The sequence below is a fragment of the Frankliniella occidentalis genome, unplaced genomic scaffold, assembly GCF_000697945.3.
Source record: "Frankliniella occidentalis isolate FOCC.00 unplaced genomic scaffold, Focc_3.1 Scaffold96, whole genome shotgun sequence".
Classification (NCBI taxonomy): domain Eukaryota; kingdom Metazoa; phylum Arthropoda; class Insecta; order Thysanoptera; family Thripidae; genus Frankliniella; species Frankliniella occidentalis.
The window spans coordinates 641,033-660,062 of record NW_026267225.1 but is presented as its reverse complement, the minus strand read 5'-3'; the positions used below and the strand labels follow the sequence as shown (position 1 = coordinate 660,062).

The 19,030-nt window shown below is 42.7% G+C and overlaps 2 long non-coding RNA genes across 4 annotated transcripts; both read right to left on the bottom strand.

The window, feature by feature from the left end:
* Positions 1 to 3,820: 3,820 nt before the first annotated feature.
* LOC113211076 (uncharacterized) lies at positions 3,821 to 6,867 on the bottom strand. Of its 3 annotated transcripts, none has more exons than XR_008011373.1 (4): positions 5,320 to 6,867; positions 4,998 to 5,229; positions 4,839 to 4,923; positions 3,821 to 4,756 (listed from the first exon to the last, which is right to left on the bottom strand). It is a non-coding gene; the product is annotated as an uncharacterized LOC113211076 (long non-coding RNA). The 3 variants fall into 3 exon arrangements; XR_008011372.1 differs by having other exon boundaries at positions 5,014 to 5,229; XR_008011374.1 differs by having other exon boundaries at positions 5,014 to 5,229; positions 5,342 to 6,867.
* A 6,471-nt stretch (positions 6,868 to 13,338) lies between these two features.
* On the bottom strand, positions 13,339 to 16,692 carry LOC113211078 (uncharacterized). Its single transcript, XR_008011369.1, has 2 exons — positions 16,571 to 16,692; positions 13,339 to 13,769 (listed from the first exon to the last, which is right to left on the bottom strand). It is a non-coding gene; the product is annotated as an uncharacterized LOC113211078 (long non-coding RNA).
* Positions 16,693 to 19,030: the final 2,338 nt, after the last annotated feature.

Genomic DNA, 19,030 nt, shown 5'->3' with positions numbered 1-19,030 from the left:
AGATCTGCCGTCAACTGGTAGATGCGGTTTGACGACACAGAGATGCCTCTATGGTGAAGGTCATCAATGTGTAATTTGTCTCGAGACGACGAAAACAAAGACAAACCTATATATAAGGGTAGAGGTGGTTCACGGGTTTGATTAAACCTGACTATGTTTCCAGATGGCTTCCTTTTTAACATGTTGGCAAGAACTAGCTGGCTGATACTAACTGCTGGTTTTGAAGCCCGGCATTCGGCTAAAATCGAGGAGCCGTACAGCAACATGTTAACGAGAGCGAGAAGTGTAGGGGGAATACAACTTTCTTCACAATTCTCTGAAAAACTGCCTGTAAATTTTATTTCAGAGGAAAATACACTTTTCCTGACATTTCTTATAAACCTGTTTACAGCCAAGGCGTCACGATCGTCACTTGAGACGTCCAAGTTCTTGATGATATTTGCATTTTGGGGAGTCAGAACATATTCTCTACCCGACTTTGTTGCCTTTAAGTCTGGAAAATGTAACAAAATTCTTTCTCTGAATCTCGTGTTGTGTATATTAGTCAATGGTTGTTGTTTTCCAAGTAACTGAGAAAGTCTCTGATTATACAGTTGAATTAGATTAGCAGTGTTAAAAGCACAATTCACCCCTAATTCTTCCAGTTGGGTATGCATGTAAAGAAGTAAGTCGGCGAACGCAAGGCTATCACATGAAGCATCATCATTATTTTGCTGGATGGATAAATCTTTACCTTTGGAGCGCAAATTAAGCACACAAATGCTGTGATATTTAGCCTCTTGAGCAACAAGATCTCCTTCAGCCAGAAATGCTAATGTTTCAGTATCGTTAGCTTTGATCGCATACTCCTTAATAGAATTAAAAATTTCATAGGTCATACAACGGTGTAATGGTTGATTTTCCTCAGATTCTTTTTTGCAGAGAAAGCAGACCTCTTCCTTTGGATTGATAGCCACAGATGACGATCTAGTTTTAACGTCAGACGTCTTGTGCTCCTGGTGCCCATTCTCAGAGGTAAGTTCTTCTAGGATATTAGAAAATCGGGTTGTGTACTTAACAATGCATTTTTTGTGCCATTTGGCTCTATTTTTGATCAGAGTTTCCTTTATTCCACAGCCTTCATCAAAATGTTCAGATTTTCGTTTGGAAGGAAACACATGGGTGGAACCTTTCAATCTTTCGATATTTACCGACAGTGTATTGTAACCTTTATTTATTTGGGAGGCGTTTGGATTGTTTGCGGGACACACAAGGTCATCAGATGATGTCTCTTGGCACAGGCAGCAGACATCCCAGTTGATGTTACCATCAACGGATTGGAGTGGGACGGGTGCTGCAAGCACCACTTTCTTTTTGTTCATGGCACAAATCTGTCGAGAGATGTGCAAAACGTAAAGAAAATACATTTTAAGACGCCCCATTTTACATTCCGAGAACAGTACTTGTTGTTTTTTAAGAAATATAGAATCGATTAAACTACGGTGCACCCTTTACGAGTCGCGCTTCAGTTACCGTCCCAGCTGGGCACGACTTGGCGGTTACCCTCAGTACCTCTGAGCACAAGTGTTGGAGAGAGAGGGGGGAGGGGGGGAGAGGGTCTCCAGCATACCCACCTGGGTAGCACCGGTGAGGTAATGCGCATTGAAATGCGCCTATAAGGTAACACATTTTAGGTGCACTTAATGCGCAATTAATGCGCGATTTGCACATTTAATGCGTAAAAAATGCGTTACCTTTATGTCACATTTTAATGTGCATTGCCGCATTTAATGCACATTATTGTGCATAGGCACTACAAGGGTAACCGCCGCCTCCCTTCACCTGCCTCGGGAAGCGCGCTGCCTCGCGAAGCCTGTTACGCTGCAGTCTACACCTAGAACGACGCTAGACGTGGGGACCCTTTCAGAGGTGCGCCGGCAGAGAAGAGCTGAACCATATGGCGCGATTCTGAGAGGGGGCACTGTCACAATATTTCTTTTGACTCGAATTACTATTTTTTAAACGTTGCTCGATAAAGAATGCGAAGGCGATAACTGAGAAATCCTCGAGAAATAAGCTACGCAGACGCAAGACTACGAAAGATTAAACGAGAAATCATAGCGGGAAAATCTTAACATAACACCGTAACGCGTACTCATAACACAATAGCACGTAAAAAGCCCGAGGATCATTCGTAAGAGCAAACTCCGTCTTAGTACTACACGTATTAAGGAGGTTAGGTTAAACAGAGAATACACCGATATCACCTATACGTATCGTGCCGTCTACTTAATTCACGGGACATAAAGTTCTGCTGATACACAATGTCCATGCGATGCATTGTTTACGAAATCACACCTGTTTACAAATGCACTTCGGTCAGTACTTGCCAACAACGTCGAATTGGAGAGGCAGGAGCAGCAACATGAAGGTGAGCGACAATTCCGAACTTCTAGAAGTACACTAGTGCACAAACATAGTTTTAACCTCTTCTTTGTTGATGCAGGTTTCAACACGACAACAGTGCAGTGCGTAGCTCGGCCAGTTTGTTTACGGCTCGGGGAGGCACGGGCTGGCTAGACGCGGGGCGAGGGGCGAGGGGAGGGGACTCCCCGCTCGCCGAGGAGAGTAGCCGAGCCGAGCCGGCCGGCCAGAGACAGAGGGGGGCGAGAGCGCCTGCGCCGGCAGTGCTCTGTGTCGGCCACCGGCCTGCCGCGCCCAGGCGCGCCAACAAATGGCAAATTCAAACTAAGCTGTCTAGCCTAATGTTGACCCATTGTAACTCAGTAGCAGTATCAAACCATCTCTGTTTACCATCACCTCCATCAATTTTGCGTTCATTGGACCTAATATTCGGCATCAGAAATGTTATAATATGCGGAAACGACACCCATATCGGGCCATTGCGGATAACTTGTTCCTTTCGGCATTTAGGCCCAAATTATCCAAAATGGCGGCGTCTGGGGCCCAAGTGAGAGGTCGGAAGGGTTCGAGAGTGTGTTTTTCCGTTTTCCCGCGTCAAGTTTACCCGGAAAAGTGTCCATTATGACTTTCGTCCGACAATTTTGAAATTTCGACCATTTTGGTTCAAATTTTGAACAAATGCGTTAAAATCTCGGCTCCTATGGGTCGAAAACTTGTGTGCTGCGGGTCAAATCAAAGAATAGGGTCTAGAGAACTCATAAAAAAAAAATCCCGCTTTTTATATGTTTTGCAGTTTTCTTCTGGTATGTGGGGTGAACCGCCTACACTATTAAGGAAACAGAACAGACATTTCAAACATCAACATTTTCTAGAAATAGAAATGTTGCGATGGAATGCGAATGATTGGACTCTAATGAGTACATCTAAGAGAACAACATATCAAAATCCCGATGTTTTTTCCAATGGGCCGTATTTTTGAACAAATTTCGTCGAAAGTTCGAAATTTGAAACAAAAATAAAAACGATTTTCTTCCAAAAAAAATTATAGAGGAAATTCGGGGTTTTCGCCGTGCAACGCGCGGTGATGTCCTCTTTCAGCATATGTTCGGTTTGTTATGGTTTGGTGTCAAAACAGACAAGCTGGATTCGTATCATGAATTTATCAACAAATAACCATTTTGATACCCTTGATAGGTATGAAGGCATGCAGATTATATTATTTGAGTCTAATAACTGTTTCTACCAGAATACATGATTTTGTTAAAGAACTACATATTTATGTTGCAGGTGAGTGGCAGGGCGTAAGGGCAATCAATCAACCATCGGAGAATAAATCCAGAAGTGACAACATCTCCAAGATATTTGTGGAAGTGTTGTGTACAAGTGTTCAAATTTAAAGGTTATTAAAAAGTTTATCGCCCTTACCTCACTCACTACCAAAGAAAGAAATCCCCAAAATGGGAAGAATGATGGTTTTACGCCTCTAACTTGTGTTTTTCGAAACAAAACCTTAGCAAACCTTACATATCCTAAAAGAGGACATCAGCGCACGTTCGATGGTGGAAACCTCGAATTTCCCTGATAATATATTTTCGAGAGAATTAACTTTGAATTTTGTTCAATATTCCGAACTTTAAACGGCATTTGTTCAAAACCGGCTCGATGGAAAACCTCGGGATTTTGTTGTTTTCCGCGGCGAGATCTACAAGATCAACTTATTTTAGTCCAGCCGCAATTTTTTTCCGATCGAAATCGACTTGGCCATGTACTAATGTCGTTTTTCTTCATTTTTAAATAAAAACAAGCGAACTTTGTTCTTGACTTCAACTCCTTTTAGAAATCAAAGGAAAGCATCCTCGGTGGTCTAACGTTACTCGATCTCCTGGCTACAATTTTTTTTTTTAACTTGTGTCATCTACATTCAAAACTGAAGATCGGTCGCCTCTGTTACTTTTCTTATAAATACAGTTCAAAACTTACTTTGTAGTAAAGGAAAAATGTTTAAAAAAATGGTGACTATGTTTACTGAGTTGCATCCATTTCTTGCACGGGAGGAAATACCTCCACTACATAGCCTTCTACATCCTACATCTACTTTGCTGCGAGCATATCACAATAATTCGCTTGCTTGGTTGGCCCTTCAAGTCAATTATCCACAAAATGAATTTCCTCCTGAAAAGTATCAGAGTCATTATTATAGACGGCAAACTTTTGTACATATAGAAAATAAAGGAATTTGAAAAAAAAATTGTAACTTGTGACTTGAACACCCATCGTTTGCAACATTCTCAAATACGAAATGCTAGCTACAAAAGTTTCACGGCATAAAATAAAAGCTTGAGTGCAACTGAACCTGCGAAAGTATGTTAAAACAGGTTTCGACTTAGTCATTACTCAACAGAATGTTAAACCAACTCATCACTACAGATACTTACCAAGTGCAGAGAAAACTTTTTAGACACATTTTTATTATTTCATCTTCAAACCATAGTTACTCAGTCTGAGCTTATTTGGGAACTTCTACATGTAACGAAAGAAAACATTAGCCGTTTATATGATGCCAGGAAACAACAAGCATACACAATCACACTCACCTCACGGTTTACTTACAGCACATCACCCTGACGTTCGGTTGTATCATTTAGTAAAAGTCATTCGATAAACATGGATCTACTGCTATGATGTGAGAGATGTCCACGAAAGTTATCCACTGATACTGACCCAGCTATGGGCCTAGGAGACACCATGAAGTTAGGTTAGGTACACTTGGAGATGTTTTGACTTCTCAAGCAGACAAAAAGATTTATCACACATGATTGTTTGATACTGAAATTAAACAGGAGGCCATTTAATTATTGACAAACTATAGAAACAAGAGAGGGCAGCACCATAAGGTTAAAGTAAGATCCTACGTACCTACGAAACTGTGGCGCCTTACCTCTACTTTAAAAAGAATACCGTAGCCAAGAAAAGGCCGCCTGACTCTCAAAATTGTCATTTTGTACATGTCTTGTGTCTGAAACCTGATATACTTGAGTGCAGTCGATGAGGGTAAGATGCCCTATGATGGCCACCTTAAGAATGGGCCTGCCCAATGATTGCCACTCCTTTTTCTTGTAATGTAGACAACGATGTGAAGTAGTTTGGCTTATTATGCCCAAGTAGGGACCTTACTAGAACCCAACTTCAAGGCCAAGATTGTAAAGCGAACAGATTGGCTGGAAATCGAGAAAAGTGGCCATCAATGGACAGTGGTCACATTAGGGCACCTTACCCTACTTGTGACAAGTTGTTTACTTGCAGAAGCCTGTTGTCATTATCGTGTACCTCCCGTCGGTTCGCGGTACTTCTGCCGTCGGTACCGCGTGCATGACGACGTGACGTCACAATATGCTCTTGCTCATGAGGGGGCCTTAATAATTAAATAAAAATAGTGTGACTGTCTCGACGTCGGAGCATGGCGGTTAAGAGTTTAGGGCCTAAACTGTCAAAACGAATCAGTGGGCTTGAGACGTACATTGACCGCCAATACCTCTAGCCGATATGACCGCAGCGTATTTAATCTCAAGTTTTTAGTTGTCGTAAGCTTTTCGCTATTTCGCTATCCTGTTTTATAGTGATAAAGAAATTAGAAATAGTAAAAGCAGATGTGTCAATAACCTAAAAAGCTTACAATACGCTTTATCAGAAGAGTGCTACCGTTAATTACTGTGACTTGGATTGGGAACAGGAGCCAGAATATTGTGGTTAACATTTTTGTTCCAGATGCGTCTCTGGTTGTCGTCGCAGCTGAGGGTCAAGTTAAAGCGAATACGAGGTGTCCAGAGAAATCATGAATTTATCAACAAATAACCATTTTGATACCCTTGATAGGTATGAAGGCATGCAGATTATATTATTTGAGTCTAATAACTGTTTCTACCAAAATACATGATTTTGTTAAAGAACTACATATTTATGTTGCAGGTGAGTGGCAGGGCGTAAGGGCAATCAATCAACCATCGGAGAATAAATCCAGAAGTGACAACATCTCCAAGATATTTGTGGAAGTGTTGTGTACAAGTGTTCAAATTTAAAGGTTATTAAAAAGCAACATTTTAGGAACAATTCATTTGTATTTCAGAGTTAAAATAGGCAAAAATAAGAAAGTCCTAATTTTCCGGGCCACCATCGGACTGCTAAAGTACGCGTCTGGGAGAACTTTGTGCCCTTTGGACGCTGTGCCCTCTGGATGTCTTGGACAGTGGACACCAGGTGGATGGTGTAGTGTTGTGGGCGTATATGCGAGGGGTACGTCTGGATCCATTAGGACGCTTATCTTATCTTCGCGTGACTTGTGGGACACCTGGATGCTATGGACGATTGGACATTCATCTAGTCCGGATGCTATGGTTGCATCTGGATGCATATGGAAGCTGGGCTCTTGAGGGCTGTCCATAAACCACGTGGGAAGATGGGGGGGGGGGGGGGTCTCGAAAAATCCACGATTGTCCACGAGGGGGGAGGGGGTTGTTTTCCACCATTCCACGTGGACACTAACCAAAACGTTCTCGATTTGGGCTCGGTTCGTTCCCCAGCGCTGCGCAGCATCGCTGGTTCGGCTCCCGGCCGCTGGGGCTGCTCGACTTGCCCGCCGCCTGCCCCTCCTTACCTCTCCTCCTTCAGTCATTGTTGACGTCGCTTGTCGTGTCCGTCCGTGCAGGAGACAGCGGGCAGCTGGAGTAGAGTTTTTCGTATGTGATCGTCACGCGTGTATAAATCTAAACGATTCCGGTTGTTTTTGAAGAAAAATAAACCTTGAAACAATATACATTTTAATTTTTCTTTCGATACATTTTTTAGTAGATGATACATCATACACAACTGAAATTAATAATACTTTACTTAACGATGTGTCATTGCTTGTACTCTAGTGCGGAGCGCTGAGGCTGAGAGGCACAAGGCATGACGTCATCCAGTAGTCTGTAGGGCGCTGTTGCGACCGTCCGTCCGTGCCCTAAAGCCCATAGCTACGCAGGCCCCCTCCCCTTCCCCCTCCCTCCGGCAGACTCGGCTCGTCGCTCGGCTCGAAGCGCAGCTCGGAGCTCGGCTCGGACCGTCTCGGCTGAGGAACGCGCGCGGCGCGGGAATTCAAACTCTAACCTCACTACGCAGAGACAGAACTAAATGAATTCAGAAACATTATTTTCAAACCATGTCTTATTGAGAAGTATCACTCGCAAACTGTCTCTACGTCCCTCTTCACACTAACTATGTCTTAGACCCTTCAAAACTTTACAAATTATATGAGACATAGAACACAACCCAAATCTTTTTATGTATAAATATTTAATTTAAATGTGAATTAAGATTTGTAAATTATCTATATACTTCTGCAAGTAATGCGTCCCGTGATCTTCCACTGAAATATTATAGACTGGAATAATTCTTAAATTCGTATCATCTGCTTTCACGATCCGTTCCTGAACGGAACTTTTTGTGCCAATCTATGCATACTAGCTATATGTACGCCAGACCACGTCTCGCGTAACAGGCTTCGCGATATCTCACGAAACACTGTTACGCTGCGACGCGCCTGGCGCACATATAGCTAGGCCTGCGGCGCTGACACCCGAGACGAGTTAAGGAGAGGGTATAGGGGAATAGGGCCTTCCGGGCCCAAAATTTGACATACTTAAACCATTTTTCGGGGTCTTATTACTCTTAAATTAGGGACATGAAACTTCTGATGTTCGGTACGGTTTTCATTAAAAGTATCACTCCCTTTACAATTCTGTGACATAAAGCCTTTTATACGATTTAATAGACCATTTTGTCTTTTTCACGTTGTTTTCGCCAAGAAATGACCCATAGCGCCGGAACGGTACAAGATAGAGCAAAACGGACGAAATTTTGGTTCGTAGGGATCTACTTCCACGAGTTACCCTACAGGAGACCATAAAAAATATTTGGAAAAAAAATATTTTATTACCTGTGGTTTTCGATTTTTTTTAAAGTCAATTTTTGAGCTAGAGTGCTCATCTTCGAACTCGATCTGTCTTTTTATGATACAAAGCGACCCTAAAATTCCCAGATCGCTCTATCAATTCTTTCTCGAGTTATCGTGCGGACAGACATACAAACAGACAAACAAACAGAATGAAACTTTTTCGGTCAGTGGAGTTATGGGCTTCGCTAATCGCTCAGCCAATTACGGCAAAACATGAAAAATCCACATGGAAAAGGGGGGGGGGGTCTGGAAAATTCCACGATTGTGCACGAGGGGGGAGGGGGCTCGAAAAGTGCCTAAAATGTGTCCACGTGGTTTATGGACAGCCCCTTGGGTGTTTGGGACGTTATGTGGATACCTTGAACGCCACGCGAATGCTGGGGACGCATTGTAGAGCTGGCGGCCACGGTGGATGTGCCTAGGGCTTTGATATCTGGTTTCCTGGATGACATTGGAAGCAGGGACCGCAGCAGGAGTTCGTGAATGCTACGGACGCATCTGGACGCAACTGGCAACCGAACTTTTAAGACACTCTGAAGCCCTGTGGATGCAGTGGTCGTAGTGTGGATTGTGTTGATGCTACAGATGCGTCTGGACTCGGTCCTAAGTTTGCATTCGTAGTCCAGAAGCTATGGATACAGACGCTGTGGACGGAGATTAATGTGATTGCAGAGATAGAAGGGCGACAAACGACAGCGTGGATACAATGGATGCACTTTCTGATACATTTGGACTCATCGAGCGACCCATCAGGGTACAGTCGGATTCTTGAGCATAACACACCTTTTTAGTGATAGTGGATGATCTAAAGCACCTAGAAATCCTACAGACGGTATGGACCGACGCGAAATGTGTGGTTCTATTTTTCCTGAAGCCTGTTTCACTACTTAATAATGCCATTTAATTATTTTCACTTAACTTTCGTCAAAAAAAAAAAAAATGCCCTGTAGGGCTTTAAAGGTACAAGTTAGAGAAAAACGGGCGAGATTTTCGGTGTCAGGCTTCGCTGTTAGGACGTAACGCCTTGTAAACAAGTAAAAATATATAAAAAAAGGCCAAATTGTATGTAAAGTTGTGAAAAGGGCTGCTTCAAATCGAGAAATTGTAAAGTAATAAATCCTAAAACCAAACTTTTTGGCTCGATCCACACCATTATTAGGATTCTTGGTGCCCTAGATCATCTACTACCACCAAAAAGATGCCTTTTACGCGATAATGTGACTATACTTCCCTATGAACTCGTCTCGGGTGTCAGCACCGCTGGCCTAGCTGTGTGTGCTCTGTGCGCCAGGCGCGTCGCAGCGTAATAGTGATGCGTAAGATATCGCGAAGCCCGTTGCGCGAGTGGTGTGCTGGCGTTCAAATAGCTAGGAAGTATACGGTATCAGCGTTGAAGCAATCGTCTCCTGGACTCTCGGAGTCAATCAGCGTCGTCGACACTCCACTATTTACTTGAGTGCAAATCATGACTTCCTGCACCTTTTCATTTGAATACAGATTGTTAATTTCGTTCTGGAATCTCAACCGACAGACCATTCCTCTAAGCCGAAAACGAAGGAGAGAAGAAAGAAGCGAAAATGTTTATTGGGACTTCATGGACCTTCTAACACAGGATTTTACAACTCTTACATGTTCAAAATGATTTTTGAGAGCAAATGTGATATTTCTAAGACAACAAATCACTCACTAATCGGCCCTATCAGCCCTAAACTATACCTTTGCTTCTTCCATCTCTTCTTTTTCAGCTCAGCGCAATGGTCTGTTGTATCGCTTAATGTGTACTTCTTGTATCCCAGCTCATCTATACTAAATCTTAAATAATTACATTTACAATTACAGATTACTTTTGTTGGCTGAGCGATCAGCGAAGCCTATAACTCCAGTGATGTTGAAAAAGTATCGTGTCTGTCTGTTACCACGATAACTCGAACGGTTTTAGCTAGGAACGTAATATTTTTTGGAAGAATCTTTGTATCATAAAGAATAGAAACTGTATTGATTTTGAGCCCTCTGGCTCAAAAATTGACTTGTCCAAAAAATCAGAGAAAAAAGGCCCAAAACATTTCTTTTAAAAATAAAAAACAATCATTCTTTAGCTAGGCTGTTCGGGTTGGATATTGTTCCTTTGTGCTCTAAGGTTACAGTCCTAAGGTTGCCCCACACAGTTTGACACGTACAGTGTTTAAAGAGCGATTCATGCAAAAAAGAGGCATCTGAGTGTAGTCTCATTCGGCAGGTCCCCCTGCCACGTGCAAAATATAGACCAATGGCTCGATCCAGACTCTTTTGATACTTATTCCATACACTGACTGATCTTCCAGCAGTACTGTCATGCATATTGCGGAGCAGGTCGGTAGCCCCTTGCGGGAAGGCAACCTATGAGGGTGTTTGATGTGTTGTCTAAGTGTCGGGCGTTCGGCACGCTCTGCCACTGGCAGTAATGCATTTCGGCAAAGCTGAAATTCCGAAGAATGCAACACTGTTAAAAATTTCTTGGGATTTCCCGAAGATTCACTTTCTACCACTACTAGAAATTCCCAGAGGACTCCGTTCTCAGTTTTTGTGTACTAAAACAGATGTTAAAGGTGGAAGTTTTTATTCGTCTATACTGGGTGGGTGATCCGCGTAATGCTTATACTGTACTGGATTCTTACGTGTGGACGGGTTGCATACTCGCACGGCGCCGTAAGGCGCCATGGCAAGCGACGGTAGGCAAGCCCGCCCGCACGCGTGAATCCGGTACAGTATAGGCATTAAAAAAAGACGGCCTGGATCACCCACCCTGTATGTTACAAAGCTAAACTCGACACGTGAAATCTACAGAGTTCTTGAGGAAATCCCAAAGGACTTCGGCAATACTTTTCACGAGTGTTCCTCCGTGAAATCCCAAGATTTTTTCTAACAGTGAAGGAACAAGAAAACGGAAGTCACCACGTTAAAGCATAGCGATTTCCGTTTTCTTCTTCCCCTCATTCTTCTGCAGTTCAGCTTTACCGGAATGCTTTATACTACTACTCCGAGACACCAGAGCTACTCACGGCTTACAAGGAAACCCCGCCAATTGTAAATTCCCGATTTTCATTCGACTTTGGGAAATTGTGTGTCTAAATATATCATCGAAGGACACATCAAAGATTTTGCTAAAATTAATATGTAGGGGTCTTTTTGGGCAGTCATTCCAATAGCTGCTATTTCAATTATTTTTTATAATTTTTTAGAGTACTTTCCTACAGGTAGCTCGTCAAATTGCGAATCTATGGACGAAAATTTCGTCCGGTTTGCTCTCTCTGCAGCCGTTTAGGCCCCACACGGAAAAAAGACGTCTAGTAGATGTCTAATATGCATCTTTCTCTAGACCCCCAATGGTCTATTAGACGTTTAATCGTGTCTACCACTAGACGTCTATAATTGATCGATTGTCCACATTTACAACATCTATTAGACGTCTTTTTGTCGATGTTGAATAGATATCTATTGATAGACAAACTAAAGACAAGTATTTTACGACAAAATTTAAAAATTTAACCTGTTGGCGATCCAACTGACTACTCCCTCATGACTCTGTGTTCTCCTAGGTCATCTTTGGACGTTCGAATCTGTCACCTGTGCTGGGATTAGAACCCTCAACCTTTGGGTTCGAGAGCGCGAACGCTACCCCTCACCCATCGGTTGCTTCTAGGAGGAGCTGTGTTGGAAGATGATATCTTTCTACAGAGATGACTAGACGGCTACGCACATCTATAGATTGTCTACTTCTAGACGGTGCATGATAGATGACTCGGAGAGTTCGCTAGACCTTATTGTCTTTTGGTAGATGGTAGGAAGATAGTCAATAGACGTCTAGAACTTACTGTTTTTAAGACGTAGACCTTCAAGACGTAGCAAAGATATCTACTAGACGTATTCTTCGCATTACAGGTAGACCTAGACGTCATAGACTGGTGGCAGATGATCTATAGATATCTTCATATCGATAAAAGTATACATAGATCAGATATACAACCTCAAGACCGTCTATCGATGTCTGCAGTATATCTATCAGTAGATATAGACAATTTGTACATACTTTAGATGCTCTATTAATGTCTATAGATGTCTCTAGACCGAATAGACGAACAGTAGACCATCTACCACCATCTATAGATGTCTATTTTCCGTGTGGGGCGCTACTGCCATTTTAAGTCAATTTTGAAAGCAAGGCAACAGCTGTTCCTTTCGTAATACGCAAAACCGGTGCATTGTACTTCATCTACTGATCATGGTTTTTAGGAGTGCTAATTTCATGAAACAAGATCAAGGCTTCTACCTCCTTTTTAGCTTTGAGGTGTAACTCAGTCCAGATCATTTCAAGGCGGAAGAACAGTTTAGCATTCCGTCAATGCAAATGATGTACTGTTTATACTGTCAACGCCAACTTGCGGCTGTTAAGAGGAAATTGCCATGGAAACAAAGCCGCAAGTTTCGATGCACAAAATCACCATTAATCAAGTACTTTTCAACGTGTTTTCCAAGCACGTTTTCGCCTTGGAACAAGTGCAATTCTGTGGAATCATGAATGCCATTTTCTGGGTTCAATGTGGGTGATAAGTCCCTTATTACCTTCTTCCGCTTTGCAGCCCATTTAGGACCATTACAACAAATCCGAGGAAAACGGACAAAATTCTCGCCCTTGGGCTTCACTTTCACGAGTTACCTACAACGAACTAGTAAGGAAAACAGGTGTTAAAAAAATGGAAACTGTGGCTTTTGATATTTTGACTACAATGCTCATCTTCGCACTTGATCTGTCTTTTTAGGATACAAAACGACCCTAAAAATATCAGATCGGTAGCTCAATTCGTTCTTTATCTAACGTGAGCGCAGAGTGACAAACAGAATAAAACTTTTTCGATCATTGTTGTGAAGGACTACGATTGCGCTCAGCCGATATTATGCCACAAGAGCTGTAGATTGTACTCTAAGATAATTTATTGTTTACAAGAAAGAACCACGTTTCGCACTAATTTTGCTGTATTGTATGCGTTTTGGTTAGAGCTTTGGGCACTCTTCAAAATTACTTTCCACCACTGCGGCCAGGTGTTCCAGGCTTTCTCTGCTTTGTTGTCGGGAAGGTCATACTTCCCGTCCCGCCAAGTATTTTCGGCGAGGCCCCGAACAAGCGTGACGGAGACTTCGGAGGTGTGCGGCCTGGTGTGAGGAGGCCAGCTGGTGATGCATACTTCGACATTGGACCAACGTGAGGGGAATTGTTTACAGGTGTCTGCTTCCCTTTTTGCTTGTTTTTAGGCGATGAAGCCCCTGAGGACCCGGTAAGACAACATTTAAAGGCCTTGAGGACGGGTGATCTCCTTTCCACTGGACCGCCGTAGATGGCACACTGGAAAAATATGGACTGGTTAGAATGATCGATAGCATCGTAACTGCCGGCTGGCCTTTCATTTCCGAATGGACGAGCAATAATCGTACTGATCGTACTACTTGGGCTGCCAACTGTAACACGTCGCTTTTTAGTACACTACTACTGGAAGGGGTTCTGGTTCTGGGGTTTGAAATGGCGGTAAAGTCTTCTCGCCAGACAGTTCACAGCAAAAAAAAATTGTCCTCGGATTCAATGAAACCTTTTTTTACATGTGGAATTTTACATTTGGTGTATGCCTAGCGTCCTAGGTGGTCCCACTCCTGGGGCAAAAAGTCTGTTTTCTCACTTTTGAAAAATAAGGAGAAATGTGAGTAGGGATGGGGAGTAGGCCCTCCAACACAAAGCGCCTGATCATTCCAATTCATAGAACTCAGAAATATTACTTATCCTTAGTCCGATCCTCCCAACTGTGGAATGACCTAGAATTGTATAATTATGTAAATCTGTCACCTCCAACCGTCCGTAGAACGTTAAGTAGCTAATTATAAAATTGTCCATTTAAATATAATCATTTAGGTTGTGTAGTGTCACTTGTTCGTGTTCTGTACTCTATCTTGTAGTTAAGTTAGTTTTAAGCATTAAATTTATGTAATATTAGAGAACGGGTGCTCACGTAGTGGGGCTCCACGGCCCTTTTTGAGTATCCTCAATAAATCAAATCAAATCAAATCAAATCTGTCGTCCGCGTAAGCGGAAGGAGATGAGCTAGAGGTCTATAAGTTGAAGGGTATCGTAGAAGAGAAGGTTTTCCGGTGATACAGTCAGATTTTAATGGCGCTGTAAAGTGTAGTTGTTTGCACCCCTAGATAAAGTTTGGCACTGGTTTTAGCTGTCCGTAGGGGGTGTGAAGGTCATTTTACGCGAATTTGAGAAAAAATCCTCTAAATTTATTGCTTTATCGCCATCTTTGCATGCGCATATCTCCGGAACCGTTTGTGCTACATTTTGCAGGAAGTTTTCTTTCAATGAGCGCTTTCCATAAAAAATAGTACAACAAAATCAGTGGGGGTCACCAAAAGGGGTCCGGGGTCGTAACCTCATCTCGGGACCCGTTTTGGCGACCTTCAATTTCGTTTAAATTTTGTTCAAGTGAAGAACGTACCGAGATATGATATCCCCCAAAATCTGGGCGCTGTAGCTCAAGCGGTTCTAAACCATTTCTCCCTAGAGCTATTCGACCTCTCGCAGAACAAAAATACCGGAAGTCGGGCAGAATATGGAACGTTTCTATCCGTTAAACACGTTAGATTGAAGCGGTGTGTGCCGTAAGCGAGGGGGTATTCACTCTCGTAATACCCTGTACACCCCACCTGGGTATTACGCGGTACTACTTGTAATGTAATACCGAAAAATAACAAAATATGCTTTAAAGCGGCAAAATTTTGCGTGTAATACCGGCGTAATACCCGGTAATACCTCGTAATTTGGTGTAATACCGAGTACTCTGTACAAGTTTTATGGTAGTGAATACCCCCTCGGCCGTAAGAATATATTTTTGACTAAATTTAGGTATGAGAAGAGTAGCTTGTCGGTTGCATTGACGACAAACCTCTATTTAGTGAGACACTTTACCCTGACTTCCGGTTGTTCTTCGAGAAGTCGAAAAGCGCTCGGGTGAAATGGTCTGTTGAGATATGTGCATGTAAAGTTGATAATATGAGTTGGCAATAAATTTGGTGAATTTTCAATTAAATTCGCGTACAACGGCCTTCAAACACCCTACAGGCAGCTAAAACCAATGCAAAACCTTATCTAGGGGTTCAACAACATCACTTTGAAGCGCCACTGAAATCTGACTGTATCACCGGAAAACCTTCCCTTGTTAGGGGTTACTCCTGGACAATGAAACGCGTGGTGCAAATCCTGGAAACCACACTGTAAAAAGCTTACGAACTAAATACTTCGCAACGTTACGAACAATTTTCGTTCTTTGTATTGCAAAGAAACTGTTCGTATTATTGCAAATCGATTGTTTGTAAGGCTAGACAGGGTCTTACGAACAATCGGTTTGCATTACGAACTTAGAGATGAGCGAACAGCCCGGTTCGAATTTGAACGAACTCGAACAAATTTGTTCGTAACGAACTATTAGTTCGTAAGCTTACGAACAATTAGTTCGTAATACAACGCTTCAAAATCCTTCGTAAGCTACGAACGTTTTGGTTTGCATTACGATCCTATAGTTCGTAAGCAATTTACAGTGCACACCTTAGGGGGTGAAAGTGGGTGGTAACAAAAAACGTTAACAATTCTTTGTTAACTGTGAAACGAACCCATGGTTGGGGAAATTTAGTCGCCTTAGGTATTTTAGGAACTTAAAAGGCCATGAGCATTCTGTAAATGGTTGACGTGTCTTTTTGCATGGTGTCTTTTTGCATAATGGACTTCTTATCTTATAACTGCACACAATTTTTCGCGTGGGCGGCGCGTAATCTAAATTTACCAAGTTTTCCGCATGATTCTTACACCAGGCCTGATTTTCACTCCCTGCGTGATGAAATTCGGTTCCTCACTGGCTGCGTGAAGCTTACGAAGCGTGAAAATCACGCCTAGCGTGAAAATCCACACATAATTTTATATTATTTTTCACGAGGGCGGCACGCGCGCGTTGAGCGGACTACCGAGAGCAAGGTGTTCATTGTTGGACTGTTACCCAGACGTGGCTCAAAATGCAACAGCTGGTGTTGAACGATCTCCCGTCTCCCCCCCTAACGGGAGTGTCTGGTACGACGAAAAGAGACCTAGCTCCACAAACTCACCACACACACAAGTAGAACGACTATCACTGTGATTGACCGCATGACTGACAGTACCAGGAACGGCCTGGCTATTTATTGAAAATGTTCTGGTCTCTCAAAGTCCAAGCTACTCCGCCAGCGCGAGCAACTCACGAACTATATGCAGTAATTTACTGTATAAATGGCGTACTTTTCGAGCGGTCACGAAACTAAGACAAATAGTCGTGCTGGTCGGCAGGGCATCCCATTTGGTCTAATTACTGTTCCCCCCAAAAAATACAATTACTACAACTACAGTATTTTTCAGCCGTTTGGAAAATCCTAATAACGCCTCGACTTCAGGTGCATTTAGCTCAGCCGAGATGCACTGCACTAAAGAAACTATATTGCTGAGACTAATGCCCCCTGTCTCCTTCCACTATTCATAAATTTTTCTGTTTGCATGCCCACTGCGTGTGTCTGAAGAACGAGTAGGAAAGAAATATAGAAGAAATAAACCATCACTATAAAAAATAAGTCTTCGAAGAAAGAACACGGAAAAACGCCTGCCTATGCCCTAGAGGGGAGCGAAAACAAAGGATTTGAGATATTGAAATGGGGGGTATGCGGTGAAGTTGTCCTTTTCGATGTAGAATCCAAATTTTGAAGCCTACACCGCAACCATAGGTTGTAATATCAAGTGTGATATATCACCGGATGCCTTTTATAGCGTAGATTGCACTTCTGAGACCAGATTTTCAAAAAGCATCCTATACAAAGCCTAAATTTTCGATTTTCAAGTTTTTCATTATTTCACTGGAAAAACTAAATGTTACCGAGGTAACGTTTTTTTGACGCAACCAAACCAGGTAACGTTTGGTGATGCAACCACTTTGTGATGGCCCTATCCTTTTGCATGGGGTTGGGCACATGATGAAACTACCTTGGTAACATTAGTATTTCCAGTGTTTTGACGATTTTTCTCATGTAAGAACTAATGCAAAACTTTGAACGCGATGCGCAATCGGAAAATATTGTCCGATCTCAAAATAAAAAATTGCACTGCATTCTACATCGAAAACGAACTTTTCCGCATACCCACCACTTCAATTCCTCAAATTCTTGTTATTTCGCTCCCCTCTACTATGCACCCCCCCCCTTCCCCCTGCTAGCACTCAAATTAAAATTATAGTTTCTAATAAAAGCAGTAAGCAACCGACAATATCAATATCACAACACGATTAGGTGAACAGCAACATAATCAAATTGTTTTGCACAACGCTTAAATCGTACCGCATATACCATTGTTTAAATGCCGTGCTGATGGCATGTACCGCGTTCGTGTTCACAAACACAAGCAAATAACTTTCCAAATAGTGCATAAGAACAGGCCAATACGGTGCTGACCGTTAACGTCAAGGTACGACATGAAAACACAACTGGACTACTTCGCCGCAACTGCTTTCACAACCTGCGCCCCCGATAGCTAGAGCCGTGTCTGGCTTGCGGATTGTAGCAGCCGTTTGCAATCGGTATTAATTCGTAAAGGTCCAAGCTTGCCGTCGATGTGCGTCAAAAGACGAAAATCAACGGAAATCGTTGTATAACTCAATGTAAAATAGGCACTCCCCAAGCGGCCGACCGCAGTGCAAGCCTTCAGAAGGTATTAAATTACAAGGTAGATGTACGCTAAACCACGTCTCGCGTATCAGGCTTCGCGATATCTCACGAAACACTGTTACGCTGCGACGCGCCTGGCATACATCTACCTTGGCCTGCGGCGCTGACACCCGAGTCGGGTAGTTGGAAAATGTACACAAAGATACGGGCCTACGGCCCGTCAACGGCCACTAAAGGGAGGCCCGAGAAAAGGCAGAGAAGACGAGTATTCGATTCCTTGCTCTTCGGACTTGTCCTTTCCTTACCGACGCTCTAATCAACTGAGCCAAGCTGACTTCTTGTAGACGATGCCATCGGGCCGCCTCTTCAACTACTCGCTCTATAGACAATGGGTGGTGCTCTGTAGCGGGCGAACGAAACGACGTACACGAATGCGGTTTTCGACAATTATGTCGGCAAGGGACGCTCTACGATGTCTACTTGATTGCGATACAACACAATACAACAAAATTTTTCTTACAACAAAAATAATGAAGCGAACTTTAAACTACTACATTCTTTGCTCTGTCCCCAGGATATGCCAAAGAGGACCTGTCTTCATGTTAAGAGTTATGAACCAAATGCTGCTTCTTCTCCTAAGACTCCCAAACGGAGAGCAGTCACAGATGCCCATCCGCATAATGCCAAAACAAAAGTCGCTGGAGCTGGCGGCTGCAATGACTGATACAGGTACATATTTTCAGCTGGTATTGTCAACTTTACGTTTTATTCTTTTGACGTAATTTGCTTTAGTTGTCGAATTTAAAATGTAATTGATTTCTAATGGTTTGTATCTAATCTTTTGCAGAGTTTAGGGCTTATGTTATTAATGAGATGTCCTAC